The sequence below is a fragment of the Ceratotherium simum genome, chromosome 2 (assembly GCF_057802395.1).
Source record: "Ceratotherium simum simum isolate JZ-2026a chromosome 2, ASM5780239v1, whole genome shotgun sequence".
Taxonomy (NCBI): domain Eukaryota; kingdom Metazoa; phylum Chordata; class Mammalia; order Perissodactyla; family Rhinocerotidae; genus Ceratotherium; species Ceratotherium simum.
In genome coordinates this window covers 33261275-33275162 of record NC_141901.1, presented here as the reverse complement: position 1 = coordinate 33275162, position 13888 = coordinate 33261275, and the positions used below count along the sequence as shown (strand labels likewise).

Below are 13888 nucleotides of genomic sequence, written 5' to 3'. Positions count from 1 at the left end.
AGAAAGTCTAGGGGACCTTGGGTATGGTGATGACTTTTCAACACCAAAGGCATGATCCCTGAAAGAAATAATTGATAAGCTGGACATCATTAGAATTAAAAATTTCTGCTGTGTAAGAGACAGTATCAAGACGATGTGAGTACAAGCCATAGATTGGGAGAAAATATTTGCAAAAGACACATCTGATAAAGGACTGTTGTCCAAAATAATACAAAGAACTCTTAAAATTCAACAATAAGAAAACGAACAACCCAATTAAAAACTGGGCAGACATCTCACCAAAGAGGATATACAGATGGCAAGTAAACATATGAAATGATGTTCAACATTATATGTCATTAGAGAATTGCAAATTAAAACAACAGTGAATCACCACTATATACCTATTGTATAATAGGTATCATCCAGAACACTGGATAATGCTCAAAATCCAGAACACTGACAACACCAAGTGCTGGTGCTGATATGGAGCAACAAGAACTCTCATTCCTTGCTGGGGGGAATGCAAAATGGTATTGCTACTTTGCAAGATAGTTTGGCAGTTTTTTAGAAAACTAAACATACTCTAACCATTTGATCCAGAAATCATGCTCCATGGTATTTACCCAAATAAATTGAAAACTTACGTCCACACAAAAACCTGCACACAGATGTTTGTGATGTTTATAGCAGCTTTATTCATAACTGTCAAGACTTTGAAGCAACCAAGATGTCCTTCAGTAGGTGAGTGGATAAATAAACTGTTGGTACATCCGGACAATGGAGTATTATTCAGCACTAAAAAGAAATGAGCTATCAAGCCATGGAAAGACAAGGAGGAAGCTTACATGCATATTACTAAGTGGAAGAAGCCAATCTGAAGAGGCTACACACTGTATGATTCCAACCAAATGACATGCTGGAAAAGGCAAAACTATGGGGACAGTGAAAATATTAGTGGTTGCCAGTGGTTGGGGAGTGGGGATGGATGAATGGGCAGAGCACAGAAGATTTTTAAGGCAGTGAAACTATTCCATATGATACTATAATGGTGGATACATGTCATTATAAATTTGTCCAAATCCATAGAATATACAACACCAAGAGTGAACCTGAGTGTAAACTAGAATTTTTTGGTGATAATGATGTGTCAATGTAAGTTCATCGATTGTAACAAATGTGCCACTGTGGTGCGGGATGTTGACAGTGAGGGAGGTCGTGAGTGTGCGTGTGGGGGTGTATGGGAACTCTCTACTTTCTGCTCAATTTTGCATGAAAGGAAAGCTGCTCCAAAAAATAAAACCCCCAAATCCAAAATTCCCAACACTCTGATTTCATCCTGGCTATTTCTTTCTTATCTGAAGGCAGACTTTGTAATATAGTTATAATCACGAACATTTATATATATATTTGTTATATATTATATACATAACAAAATTAATAATTTATATTTTAAAATTATTGATTTTGTTTTTCGGATAAGTATGGCTATTGTATCCTAAACTTTAATAATATTATTTTATTTAATAAAGCTAATGGAAGCAGAAACTTTAAAAATTAGTGAGAAAAACTAATCCAACAGGTTAGTAGCAGATACTTGGGAAATCTTTTTGTCATATTCAAATCATAATAACTATTGCTTGAAAGAATAGTCACTTAAGTTGTTTTAACTAATGCAACATACAAACATTCTCACTTAAAATCATGGTATGGTAGAAAGAGTGATGGGCCAGGGGTCAACAGGGTGAGATTTTCATTTTCAATTTGCCACCTACTAGTAGTTGGACTTTGTGCAACTATATTTTTTAACCTATCTGCACTTCAATTTTATCATCTGTAAAGGGCAATGTAAAATTTCTACATTTTCCAGTTCAATTATGCTAATCACTGTCTGTACCAGCACCTGTACCCCCATATTCACTTTCACAGCTAAGTCTTGAATCACTGATCTAAGTTCTCATTTGAGTTGGGCAGGGTTAGGGCAAAGAGAAGCCTGGCAAAGAAGGTATTGGGCAGTTAAATAGGAAAAAAAGAGTTTGACACCGTAAAAATGGCTCCATATTTGTTATCTGCAGACCATATGTAACAAATGAGTCTTAGTTTCAAGTGAAATGATGTATGTGAAAACCCTGAACACACTTACGATGTTGCTTTACGCAAAGGTGTTTAAGGCACTAGCAGGGGTACCTCCAATTTCTTTTGGAAATAAGTTGATATTTGGTGTTCCATAAAAGTATTAAAATAGTCATAATGAAAAAAAATAGGAACTTTATTGAACGTTCTTACAGTTAATTCTACATTTTTCCATTTTTTTAATAACAAAATACATGGTGGGGTGGGGTTGGGGAAGGTGCTATAATATTTTCAGTGCTTGGAGGCTCTGAAGGTCTTAATCCAGCCCTTTGTAGGCACATAAACTATGCCATCCACAACTTGTTCCTGAATTTACTCAGCCACAGTTCCTCAGAGCTGTAGGGAGAAGTACTATGACGCCATTCAAAAATACGTTCAAATCCATCCTTAGGATGAGGAGGTTATTATAGTTACCATTGCATGATTCAGCAGTAGACATTAGGGAAAAATATCCACCCCACGGATCATGGGGTGTTAAAACATTTTCTTGTGAATAAATGAGGGTTAGATGAAAGTGGTGACAAAGCATTAAGATATCTAGACCCATGTCTTTTCCTTTCATCAGAACTCAGTAATTCCCACTGTCACCATTAACTCCACTTCTTAAGGCCAGGTAAATGGCTTCAAGGGTAAGGCAAATGATTTTTCACATTCAAAGAAGTACTCTCTTGACCCCCACCCCCCAACCCTAGAATAATAGCTTTGCTAATGCTGATGGAGGATGCATTGGGAAGTCAATGAAACAGCTGTCAAAGGCTGTGTAGAACAGATATGCTGCAGGGGTGGCTTTAGTCACGGGTTTCTGAAGGAGCAGATTCTTTGCTGCTTACTCTTGGTGAAAAGGTAGGGGCAGGCTTTTTTAAGGGAGACAGAATAGACTCCGCTCTCTAAGAAACTTCCTTCAGGAGTATCTAATTTGATGTTACTCAAACCTGAAAAATATATGGACCATTTTATAGGGAAAATTTTTTCAGCTCCTTAAGATGATCAATTATTTGGACATTATTAAAACGTGTACCAGCATAAAATGAAGTATACACTTAAATTAGGTTCCTGGACCCAATTTTCACGTGTGTGTGTCTTGAGGGGAGTTTCCCACACAACACCAAACAATTCTTGGGACATCAGCTGGGTGTCCTACAATTCAACTCAATTCTGACACTACGCATCCAGAGATAGCATCAGATTTCACAGGTTAAGGGTTCAGTCCTACAAGAGTGCCCTCCACCCTACCACCACTTCAGCCACCAGTTGCAAGCCCAGGCTGTTACCTGTGCTTCTGACCAACAGCCTACAGATTGGAGGTTCCCACAACTCCCTATTGGACTTCAGATGCTAGTTGCAAGTCCAGGCTGTTACTTGTACTTTTGACCAGCTGGCCATAAATCAGAAGTTCCCAAGACCCCCTCCTTGGATTCAATTAATTTGCTGGATTAACACACAGAACTCAGAGAAATATTTTACTTACTAGATCATTGGTTTATTATAAAAGGCTATAAATCAAGAACAGCCAGATGGAAGAGATGCATAGGGCAAGGTGTGGGGAAAGGGCATGGAGCTTCCAGGCCCTCTCCAGGTGCACCACTCTCCTAGCACCTCCACTTGTTCACCAACCCAGATGCTCTCCGAACCCTGTCCTTTTGGGTTTTTATGGAGGCTTCATTACATAGAGGTGATTAATTAAATCACTGGCCATTGGTGATTGATTCAACCTCCAGCCTTCCTCCTCTCCCCAGAGGTGTGGGATAAGACTGCAAGTTCTACCCCTCTAATCACATGTTTGGTTTCCCTGACAACCAGCCCCCGTCCTTAGGTGGGGTCCAAAAATCACCTCATTAACCTAACAAAAGGCACCTTTATGGCTCTCATCACAGAAAATTCCAAGGGTTTTGGGAGCTCTATGAGCCAGGAGCTGTGTACGAAGATCAAATATAATATACGAGAAATATATTTTGGTTGTCTGAATGCTATACTTCTTTATAAAGCACAATATTGCAACACTTCTTATGCTTTAGTTCTGCAATATCAAGCCAAAGCAAATTTATAACTGAAATTAAACATAACTATAAACTCAATAAAATAAGTTAAAAACATTATTTTAATGTGTCAGATGATGTGGTTTGTTGAAATTAATCACTAGTGTGGAGGTTAAAGATAGGCAGAGTGGACCCATGTAGCCTTAGGACCTGGTCATGTTTAATCTGGGTCTGTTATTTAAAGATAATTAATAATTTCATGCAGAAAATGCCTGTTGGTGTAAGTATGTTAAACAAATTGTTATTAATAGCCTCAAGGGTTTACAAGTTTAGGAAAATCAGATCTCACACTTAACCAAAACTCTGCCAGTAGCCAATGGTCACATGTCAGTTTAATGAGGTATCATTTAATAATTGGTTCAACGGTCTATTCACTTGAAGATGAGGTTGGCATTGTCGTGTTATTGAAATTGCTACTAAATGGGTATCTAATCCAATGACTAATAGAACTAGGGACAGAACCATTCTGCTTTGTGTGTTTATGCCTCAGGTTTTGGCTTATAAACTGGTAGGTGTTGGTATGTAAAAAGAGAGAGTCCGTATCAGACATCTGTTTGCAGCAGGAACGTGACATTGACCCCTATGGCTGAGCAGATTAAATTGCCCCATGCCATGCCATAACTCAACTCTCCCACCATTTTCTGTTTCTAGATTGGTTCTTGACTTGATCTGGCTTTCATTTGGCATTTGTATAATCGTATATACAAATGAAATGGCAGGTACTGAAATTCCATGACAGTACTTGGTTACTGCTGGGATTAAGAGTTTCAAATTATAGAATTGAAGATATAAAATTTAAAAAATTCTAGAAGTGTGCTGTGGACCACAGGAATGTATTTATACTTGGAGACATGCGGCTTTAAAACTAAATTCAGCATCCATTTTTTTTAAGGGAAACTTTCCCAATCTGCCCTTTCCTTTAAATTTCATTAATAATTAAAAATAATAATCATGATGACTTCAGAGTGATGAGTGTTCATTGTGTACCAAAATTTATGTTAAGCCGTTTAATATACGTAATCTCATCGAAACCTTATAATAATTGTGTAAAGTGGGGATTTTTCATATTTTATATATGAGGACACATGACACTAAGAGAGGGTCAATCACATAACAAGTAAGTGGCAGAACGAGAATTTGAACCTAGGTCTTTCTCCTTGCAACATCTAACTTTTTACCACTGCTTCGTTACTCTCCTTGCACCTCCGTTACACCCTGTGAATATCTCTTTTATTGCAAGTAGGCACCGCTCTTTTATAATTATCTCCTTATATGCCTGTCTCTTCCACTGGGCCAGTGGGTCTCAAACTTCAGTATGCATCAGAATCACATGGAGTGCTTTTTAAAAATGCAGATCCCAGGCTCCACCTGAGATTTGGTAAATAAGATATTTTCTGTCCAGTGTCCAGGGAACCTATATTTTTTAACAACCTCCATCGTGTGATTCTTTTTCAGTAGTTCTTCTGATCATGTTTTGAGTAAAACTGCATTCAGTCGTGGGTGCCTCAAGGATGGTGATTATTTTTTATCCTCCTTTGTATCTCGAGGACTTGCTCACTAAATGTCTGTCGAATAATTCAAAGGATGAATGAAGAAAGGAACAATTGTCAATTGAGAATATGTTCTTGGGAAGAACACTCTTTTGGCCAGACCCTTGGAAAATTTAGAGATACATGTTTAAATATCACTTAATATACTCAGTCTAGACTCTCTCTCCTGGAGGCCAAGCATGGCAAGGAGCCTACAAAGGTGGCAGAAAGCACAGCTCTGTCCATAAGAAAAAGAATGAAAACTCCAGGATGTGAGAGAATCAATCTTCCCTTTTTCTAAACTTAAGATCAATGGAACTAGAAAGGTTTAAACACCTTTGAGGCCCAGAAAGGGGTTAGTTTCCCTAGTGTTTTGTAGATGTGAAGTTTTCTGCTTAACTCACAGTTCTGAGGTCAATATGAATTCAATCCTTGATTCGGCAAGAGTGTTTTTGAGTACTTACTGGTACCTTGAACCTAATAAAGCACAGTCTTTTCTCTTCCTGAGTTTATTATCAGTAAGAAAATTCAGGAAACAGTAAAGGAGCAACACGAGTAAACTTGGGGCTAGTTGCTCAGTGTCCGCAAGTGGAGAGAGCACAGAAGGGTTTCGACAGTCAAGGGTCTTGGGCTGGATGTTGGAAGTTGAGTGAGAACTGAATGGAATTGGATAGGCAGGAAGCAAAGAGCAGCGAGAGCAGAGGCTTGGCAGTCAGCCTGCTTATGACTGGCCAGCTCAGTTACCAGTGAGGACAGGAGCCTGGGGTGGTGGGAAATTTCCACTGGGGAGCCTGGAGAAACAGCATTGCACAGATGTGTTTCATTACATTAAGGAGAGCTTCGGATGTTGTGGAGTTTTGAACATTTTTCTTTATCTTAAAGCAGGTGAAGTGTTGTTTTAAGATTAATGTGACTGCAGCATGTAAGGTAAACTGCAGGGGAGAAGGAGTTAAGTCAGGGAGACTCGTTAGAAGGCAGCTCTAGCTGTCCAGATGTGATGTGATTGGGGTTGGACCAGGAGGGTGGAATGAGCAAGGACAAGCTGGGGAGGCTGTGGGAGTAACCTGAAGGACACTGACGGGATAGTATTGCTGCTAACCAGGGGTAGGTCTGGGGGTGGGGTGGGGGGTGGCAGAAGCAGAGTGAAACTCACACACCAGCTGACGTGGAGTACTTGAGTACTTAGCAACCCGTTTTCCCACAAGAACTCTTAGCTGAAGACTAGTGCCTTAAGCTTACAACCAGGATGCTAAGTCAAAATTTCTCAAATAGCTTTTTCACCCTTTGTTGTTGGCGGAGCAGTTGGCTCTGGAGGAGACCGACTATTTGTTGTTTCTCTTTCCTTCTCTGTCTCTCTTCACTTCCCCCACCCGGTTCTCACAGTGAAGACCTCTCAGCATTGACACTTCTGCTTGGGACCTGCCGAAGAAATCTTGCTAATTAGACAAAAGTGGTGTCTCCCAAAGTACAATCCTTGGAAACCTGTGGGTTTTTAAATAGATAACGACAGGGACAGGGCAAGGGCCAGAATTCTGTGGTCAAATAAGTTTGGGAAATATTCGTAGAGAATTAAATAGGTTTCTTCACTGCAGGACTTCCCAAGGTCTTTAATATGGTAATGAGCACTCTGACTGTCCAAGAGAGGGGTAGCTTATAGTGCTCCACAAACTTTTTGGACCATGGAGCTCTTTTTTAAAGAAGCATCTTGAGGGAAGAGGGTTGCGTAACATAGATTTCGAGAAATTAGAGACTAGAGAGTTTGTCTTAAAACTAAGTCTCTTGCACTAAAGGTTGGTAGGGTAATGGGAAAAAATAAGAGACCGGAATTTGGGTGAGGGTTCTACTTCTAATGGGTCATCTGTTCATTGAACTTCTCTGGATCTGTTTCCACAGACATTACGCTAATACTAGATGAATTCTTAAGTTCTTTCAACTCCAAAAGTCTGTGATCACGTGCATATTCAGACGAGGAAAATAATCTGTGATTTTTCTACTCTGTAATAACACTGCTGGTGGAGACAGTGGTGGGGAAAGTGAGGGCAGAGAGACAGTGACAACAAGATGAATAAGATGTGGTTTGAACCCCTGAGCTGATTATATGGTTGGGCACAGTGACAGTGCTGGACTGATGTAGCAGAGATAAATGAAGTTTCTAGTTTGCTCTTAGGCTTCTCTGAATCCAACTATGTCCTATGGTGCACATACATCTCTCCCAGTTGCTAAGGCAATACTAATTCCCAAGAGTCACTTCATCCATCTAGTCTTAGTTTTGCTACTAAGCAGCTGTTTTGCTACTGATTTATCTTACATAAACAGTTAATCCTATGGGCCTGGGTTTTCTGCATCTGTGAAATAAGGGAGTTAGGTTAGATCAGGGACTCCTGATGTTTTGTGTGAAAGAACTATTTTTAATTTGTCCTGGGTCTTACTCAGAGATGTTCTTCCACCCACTCAATAGAGATGGGCGCCAAGGTTCTGTGTTCAGTTTTCCTCTCTCCCTTCTTCCTAGATCATCTCAACTGCCTCATACTTCAATTATTGCCCTTACATATTTGATGTTCAAATATGTGTCTCTAACACCAAACTCTCTCTTGAGTGCCAGAGCCAAATTTCTACTTCTCTACTTAAAGTGCTTACCTGTTCTGATTGTAAGGAAACCAAATTCCTTGTGTTCAGAACCAAACTCACAATCTTCCCTTACAAACTGACTCCTCTCCCAGTTTTCGCAGGACTCATTAATAGTGACATGGTCCTGGTCACGGGCAGGCTGGAAACTCAGGCTTCTTTGACTCCTCGTTCTGCCATGCTGTAGCCAGTCAGAGGTCAATCCTCAATTCTCTCCACATTATCATCATTATACCTCCTCGTTATTTCTTTTCCCTTCCTGTGTCGTTATTCTAGGTCAGGCTCTAATTGGTCACTCTGCCCGTCTCTCCTCTAAAGCATCGCACGTGCCAGGTTAAGCCTTATAGAGCCTCTCTGAACCTGCCATCCCTCCCTTCCAAAGCTTTTCCTGGGTCACCTGTGCTCACTCCTTGCCAGCGCCCACAGCCTCAACCATCTTCCAGCTTTATCTTCAATTTCTGAGGTGTTCCTGTCCTCTGGCCACTATTTATTGATGTCCTCATTCCATAACTTGCCTGTTCAAATTGTTCCCTTGTCTTAGACTTTTGTCTTCACTTTTTCCACCTGACAAAATTCTACTTATATTTCAAGAGTCAGCTCAGATGATGCCTCCTCCCTCCTTCAACAAGTCTTTCCAGAACACTCCACTGGCTTGCTTTCTCCTTCTTTTACCACCTTATTCTTTTTTTATCTTATTATCCCACCAACCCAAATGAATAGTTATAGCCATTATATCTTCTTTGAGGCCAAGAAACATGTTTTCTTCATCTTTAGCACCTCTAGCACTTAATACATACTGGAAGCTAGAAACTTTGTTGGATAAATTAGTATTAAATTATTAATCTATTATTCAAAATAATAATCTATAAAATGAAACAATCTACTAATCTTAATCTAATCAAATACTGAGAAAATAAAATAAATAATCTACAAATCCAAAACTAATAAAATCTGGGTTTTAGTGTCCTTCTATTCTACTTTTATGTGTAGTTTAGGGATGATTTTCTGAAGAATTTTGATTTTGATTTTAGTTACAGTATTGGGTTAGTGAAATCATTAACTTACAGCTGAGGATAATTTGTCTTTCTTGTGAGACCATCTCTATGAAGCCGGCTGGCCTTACTAAGTCATGACAGGGCTGGGACCCTTTCTAGTTGGAGCATCATATGATGTGGTTGCAAACCTGGGCTTTGGAGTAGGGCAGATCTGGTTTTGAATTCTGACCCTGTCCTTGTTAGCTCTGCTACCTTGGGGAATTTACTTAGTGTCTCCAAACCTTAGTTTCCTCATCTGTAAATGGAGGTCATAATACATCTGTCCTGTAATTGTTGTAGATGTGGATTCTACTCCTGGGAATGGTTCAGGAGTAAATCTCTTCCTCATCCTCTCCTTGGGGGCTCCTCCAAACCTCGTGGATTTTCTCTAGTTTCCCTGGACCTACAAATGCAAACCACACTGGCCTATGTAATTTCAGAGGCAGATAGAAAGCTGAAACAGAAATGCAGGGACTGTTGGTGCCCATTTTCCTGGCCTGTTGAGGAAGAAAGGAAGAAAGTCGACCTGTGCCTCTTATTTTGAATTAGACAGATGACAAACGTCTCACGAAACTCCTTTTTGTTGGAAAAAAGTCCTCTACCATCTTCTTTTGCCCCAGTCTTCTATATCTCCAGACTTCCTAAAAGACTAGATTGCCAGGGTTCCCTGAAAAGCCAGCTCAGTCCAGGACACATCTGTCTCATATCTTATGTCTGTTCATAGAGCAATAAAGGGAAGGAGCTAACAATTACTGAGCATTGAGCACCTACTATGTGGCAGGCACATTTTATACACAATTATAATTATTCTTCTTAATAACTTTGTGAGATAGGTCTCATTATCTCTTTTACAAATAAGTAGAAGCCAAGTAATCCCCCAGATTACACAGCTGGTCAATCTCAGAGTGAGAAAATGAACCCAGATGCTCTGCATAAATTTTAGCGTTTCAAGCCTGCAAGGTGATTTGAGCAAATTAGCTGTATGACGTGAAGGTTTCCTTTAGGTGAAGGTTTCCTTTTGGTTTTCTATGTCAGGAAAATTGTGATCTAACAGGGTTAACCTTTGCCACCTTAGTTCTACAGGCAAATAGTTTTCAGAAATACTGTTTGGGGACACTTGGACCCTCATCCTGCTTTCCTCTTCCACAATATGTGACACTAATGATAGTGAGTATTTCAAGAGAGGTTGATATTTGTAAACATTCCCGTAAAAATAGGCACAGAGATTGTTAGTACAAGTTTTTGTGGAATAATGAGGTGAGCCCCAAGTATAAAAGGGCAGTAGTATAGCACAAGTTTGAATATTTTCTCAAATTTGAAGACTTTAGCTGCATGCCTTGTTAGGGAACTAGAAGCCAGGGGAAAGATGTACTAATATATGTGACATCTGTTCTTGCTCTGTGTGGCCACTTTATTCCCATTAAGTTCTGTATCCTTCCCTGAAGAAATTGGCAATTTACAGTAGCTGTTCAGCGACCCACATGAACACTGTGGCACTAGAGTTATATGTCGTTATATCCATTCAGTGAGAAAAAATGGATCTGTGGGAAGGAATGACATAACTACACGTGCTAACATGCAACTACCCCAACATATACAGTCATGCATCGCATAACGACGTTTCAGTCAATGACGGACCGTGTATACAACAGTGGTCCCATAAGATTAGTACCACATAGCCTAGGTGTGTAGTAGGCTACACCATCTAGGTTTGTGTAAGTACACACTCTATGATGTTCGCACAATGACGAAATTGCCTAACGACGCATTTCTCAGAACAGATCCCTGTTGTTAAGCAATGCATGACTGTACAGCAGAAAACCCAAGGTGAAATGTATAGTATGCTAAGACTTGATTTTTTTAATTAAAAATAAACTATACATCCATATATTTTATAGCCGTGTAGGATGGTTCTAGAAGACTACTCAGGTAACTGATAACTAGTTGTATCTGATGAAGGGAGTGACAGTCTGAGGTGGAAGAGAGACTGACTTTTGATTGTATGGAGCAGTGGTTCCACTGTTGTCTGGGGAACACTGAGAGTCCTTGAGACCCTTTTGGGGGATCCACAAGGTCAAAACTATTGTCCTAATAGTACTAAGATGCTTTTGCTTTTTTCACTCTCATTCTCGCGTGAGTGTATGGTGGAGTTTTCCAGAAGTTAAATACACATGATACTGCAACAAATTGAATCCAGAAGCAGATATGAGAATCTTTGTTTGATTAAGCCAGATATCAAAGAGATTTTCAAAAATGTAAAACAAAGTCACTCTTTGCACTAAATATTTTTTGAAAACAGTTATTTTTTATAAAAAATTATGTTAACATGCAATTATTATTTTAATGAATTAATAAATCATAAATTTAAAATTCTCAGCTTTAATTTATAAGTCAATAAATATCAATAGGTATTACCCCCGTAAACAGAATCTCTTTGAGGTCCTCTGGGATTTGTCAAATTCCTTCACTGCCTGGGGTACTTGGGAGGCTTCTGTTTGATAGCAGTGACAGGAATGTCAAGTTGGGAAGAAAACATGAATGAAGCAAAAGTTTGCAATGTAATATTGTTTTCCCTTTTTTCCCCCTACATAAAGGGAGATCTACAACCGGTCTGGGGTTCAATGCTCTAGGAAGTTCCGAGGCTGGTGGCTTGAAGCAAGGAAGCTGCAATAATTGAAGAGAAACAGAGGCCAGCTGTTCTTGAAGATCTCGTTCCTCAGAGAATGTTCTGCACCTGTTGATGTAAGCAGGGCCTGTCATGGACACTCTGTCAGCACATGAGGTTGGGGGTGATGGCAGGAGGGGAAACCCCCTGTTCCCAATGTGGCTCCCCTGGAGTCCCTCACTCACCCTGGCTGGTGTCACAGGGAAAATTGAGCACCTGGGTTCTGTGTCTGAGCTGAGATCAAGAGAGAAGCTCATGTATTTTACTGTCTAGGAAACCTGATGTTGAATGTCAGCTTCCTCTTCACACTTCATGGATCCAGTTAGGGCCAGCCCAGGTTAGAGGCCAATCTTGGGGTGTCTTGGCTCAGAGTGTCTGTTCCGAGTGACCTAGGGGATATCTAGGCCTTCCCTGTCCCTACAGGCCCTGTCAGAATCTCTGGGGTTCCTGGATCTAGGTCTCTTCTAATATTGTAATTTCATGTATTAATTTTTTTGTGAGTTTCCTTCTTCCAGCAATAATTTGAGGTGGCTTAGAGAAAAATAATACTTAATAGAACTACTAAAACCAGGATATTAGAACCAGAGTCTGGTAATAAGATTTGGGGGAGTTAAATGTACAAGAAAACCTAGCCCAGGGATACTCATTGCAGATAAATGCAATACTTAGCTCGGGATTCAAGGCAAAAGAGAAGTGTGATACACTGCATAGCTTTCATGAGGAAACTAGGAAGCACTCGCACATGTCAAGGTGGTCTGCTATAGGTGAATTCTGGTCTCAGTGGGACTTCTCAGTTCATCCTTCAGCAGCTCAAATCTCACCAACAAATCTAGATCTGTAGTAATTCCAGAATTCTCAGCCTGGAGCTCATTGAAGGCAGAAACCTTACCTCCTTCATTCCTGCATCTCCAGCATCTAATGCAGGGTCTGGCACATGGGAGATGCTCAGGGAGAAGCCAGTGACCTGACTTAGACTTATTATATCCATTACGGCTTCTGTAAAACTTGCTGAATAAATGGATGAGTGAGTGAAATATGTGGACCTGTGAGTTCTTGGGAGTGAAGGATGAGGGCAGGAAGATAAAGTAGTATTTTCTCACATTCCCCAGGAGATTTCTTCTCACTGTCAAGATGCTTGTTGGAATATATACTCCTTTCTGTTTACTATCTAGGGACCCCCCACCCACCCATTTCTCCTTAGTCTTTTTGTGGTGACAAAATATCTTGGATCCTCTTATTCCCACAAATTGCCTTGAAACTAATTTCCTTTCCCTTTCTTTCCTCCTTTCCTTCGTCCCTCCCTCTCTCCTTCCCTCCCTCCCTCTCTTTCTTCCTCCTTTCCTTCCCTCCCTCTCTCCAGTAGACTCTTGATACTGGAGAGCTATGAGGTCTTAACTTGAGCCTTCATAGTGTACATTTCAGAATCAATAATTCATAGCTACATTTAACCACTAACCAGAAGTTATTGCAGGTTTTCTCTATTACGTGAGATTCCTCAAACGTTATTTATCTGTGAATCATTCTGCTTTACCTTTCAGAAACTGTCATTGTGGTCTTTTCTTCCCCTGCCACCCAAACGTAAACAACTATTTCCAGAAATTATTATTTCAGTATCCAAGGCATGTGCTATATATAGCCTTGGCTTGTGAAGCATAATCTGGGTGCCTTTCCCCACCCCCACTATCATAGTATTATGCCTAGAACTATCTCAAGTACTTTGGCTCCCGCAGGAAAGAGTCCTCATCTCTTCTGGTCACTATTCTAGGCTTACTCCTTTTCTGAGAATGATGAGACTAAGTATTTCAGTCTGTTTAGAGACTTAATAGGTCTCAGTTTCCTGTGTTTCTTATTAATAGAAAGACAAAGTAATTTAGCATCTAAACTGGA

The 13888-nt window shown here is 40.1% G+C and overlaps 1 protein-coding gene across 2 annotated transcripts in view; it reads left to right on the top strand.

Moving 5' to 3' along the window:
- DDR2 (discoidin domain receptor tyrosine kinase 2) overlaps positions 1-13888 on the top strand; it is a 151424-nt gene that overhangs the window by 10394 nt on the left and 127142 nt on the right. The window contains exon 2 of one of the 2 annotated variants that reach the window (XM_014783292.2): positions 11931-12078. The exons of the other annotated variant lie outside the window; for it this stretch is intronic. The gene's annotated coding sequence lies outside the window, so the exon portion shown is untranslated. The remainder of the gene's footprint in view (positions 1-11930; positions 12079-13888) is intronic. 2 annotated transcript variants of the gene reach the window in all.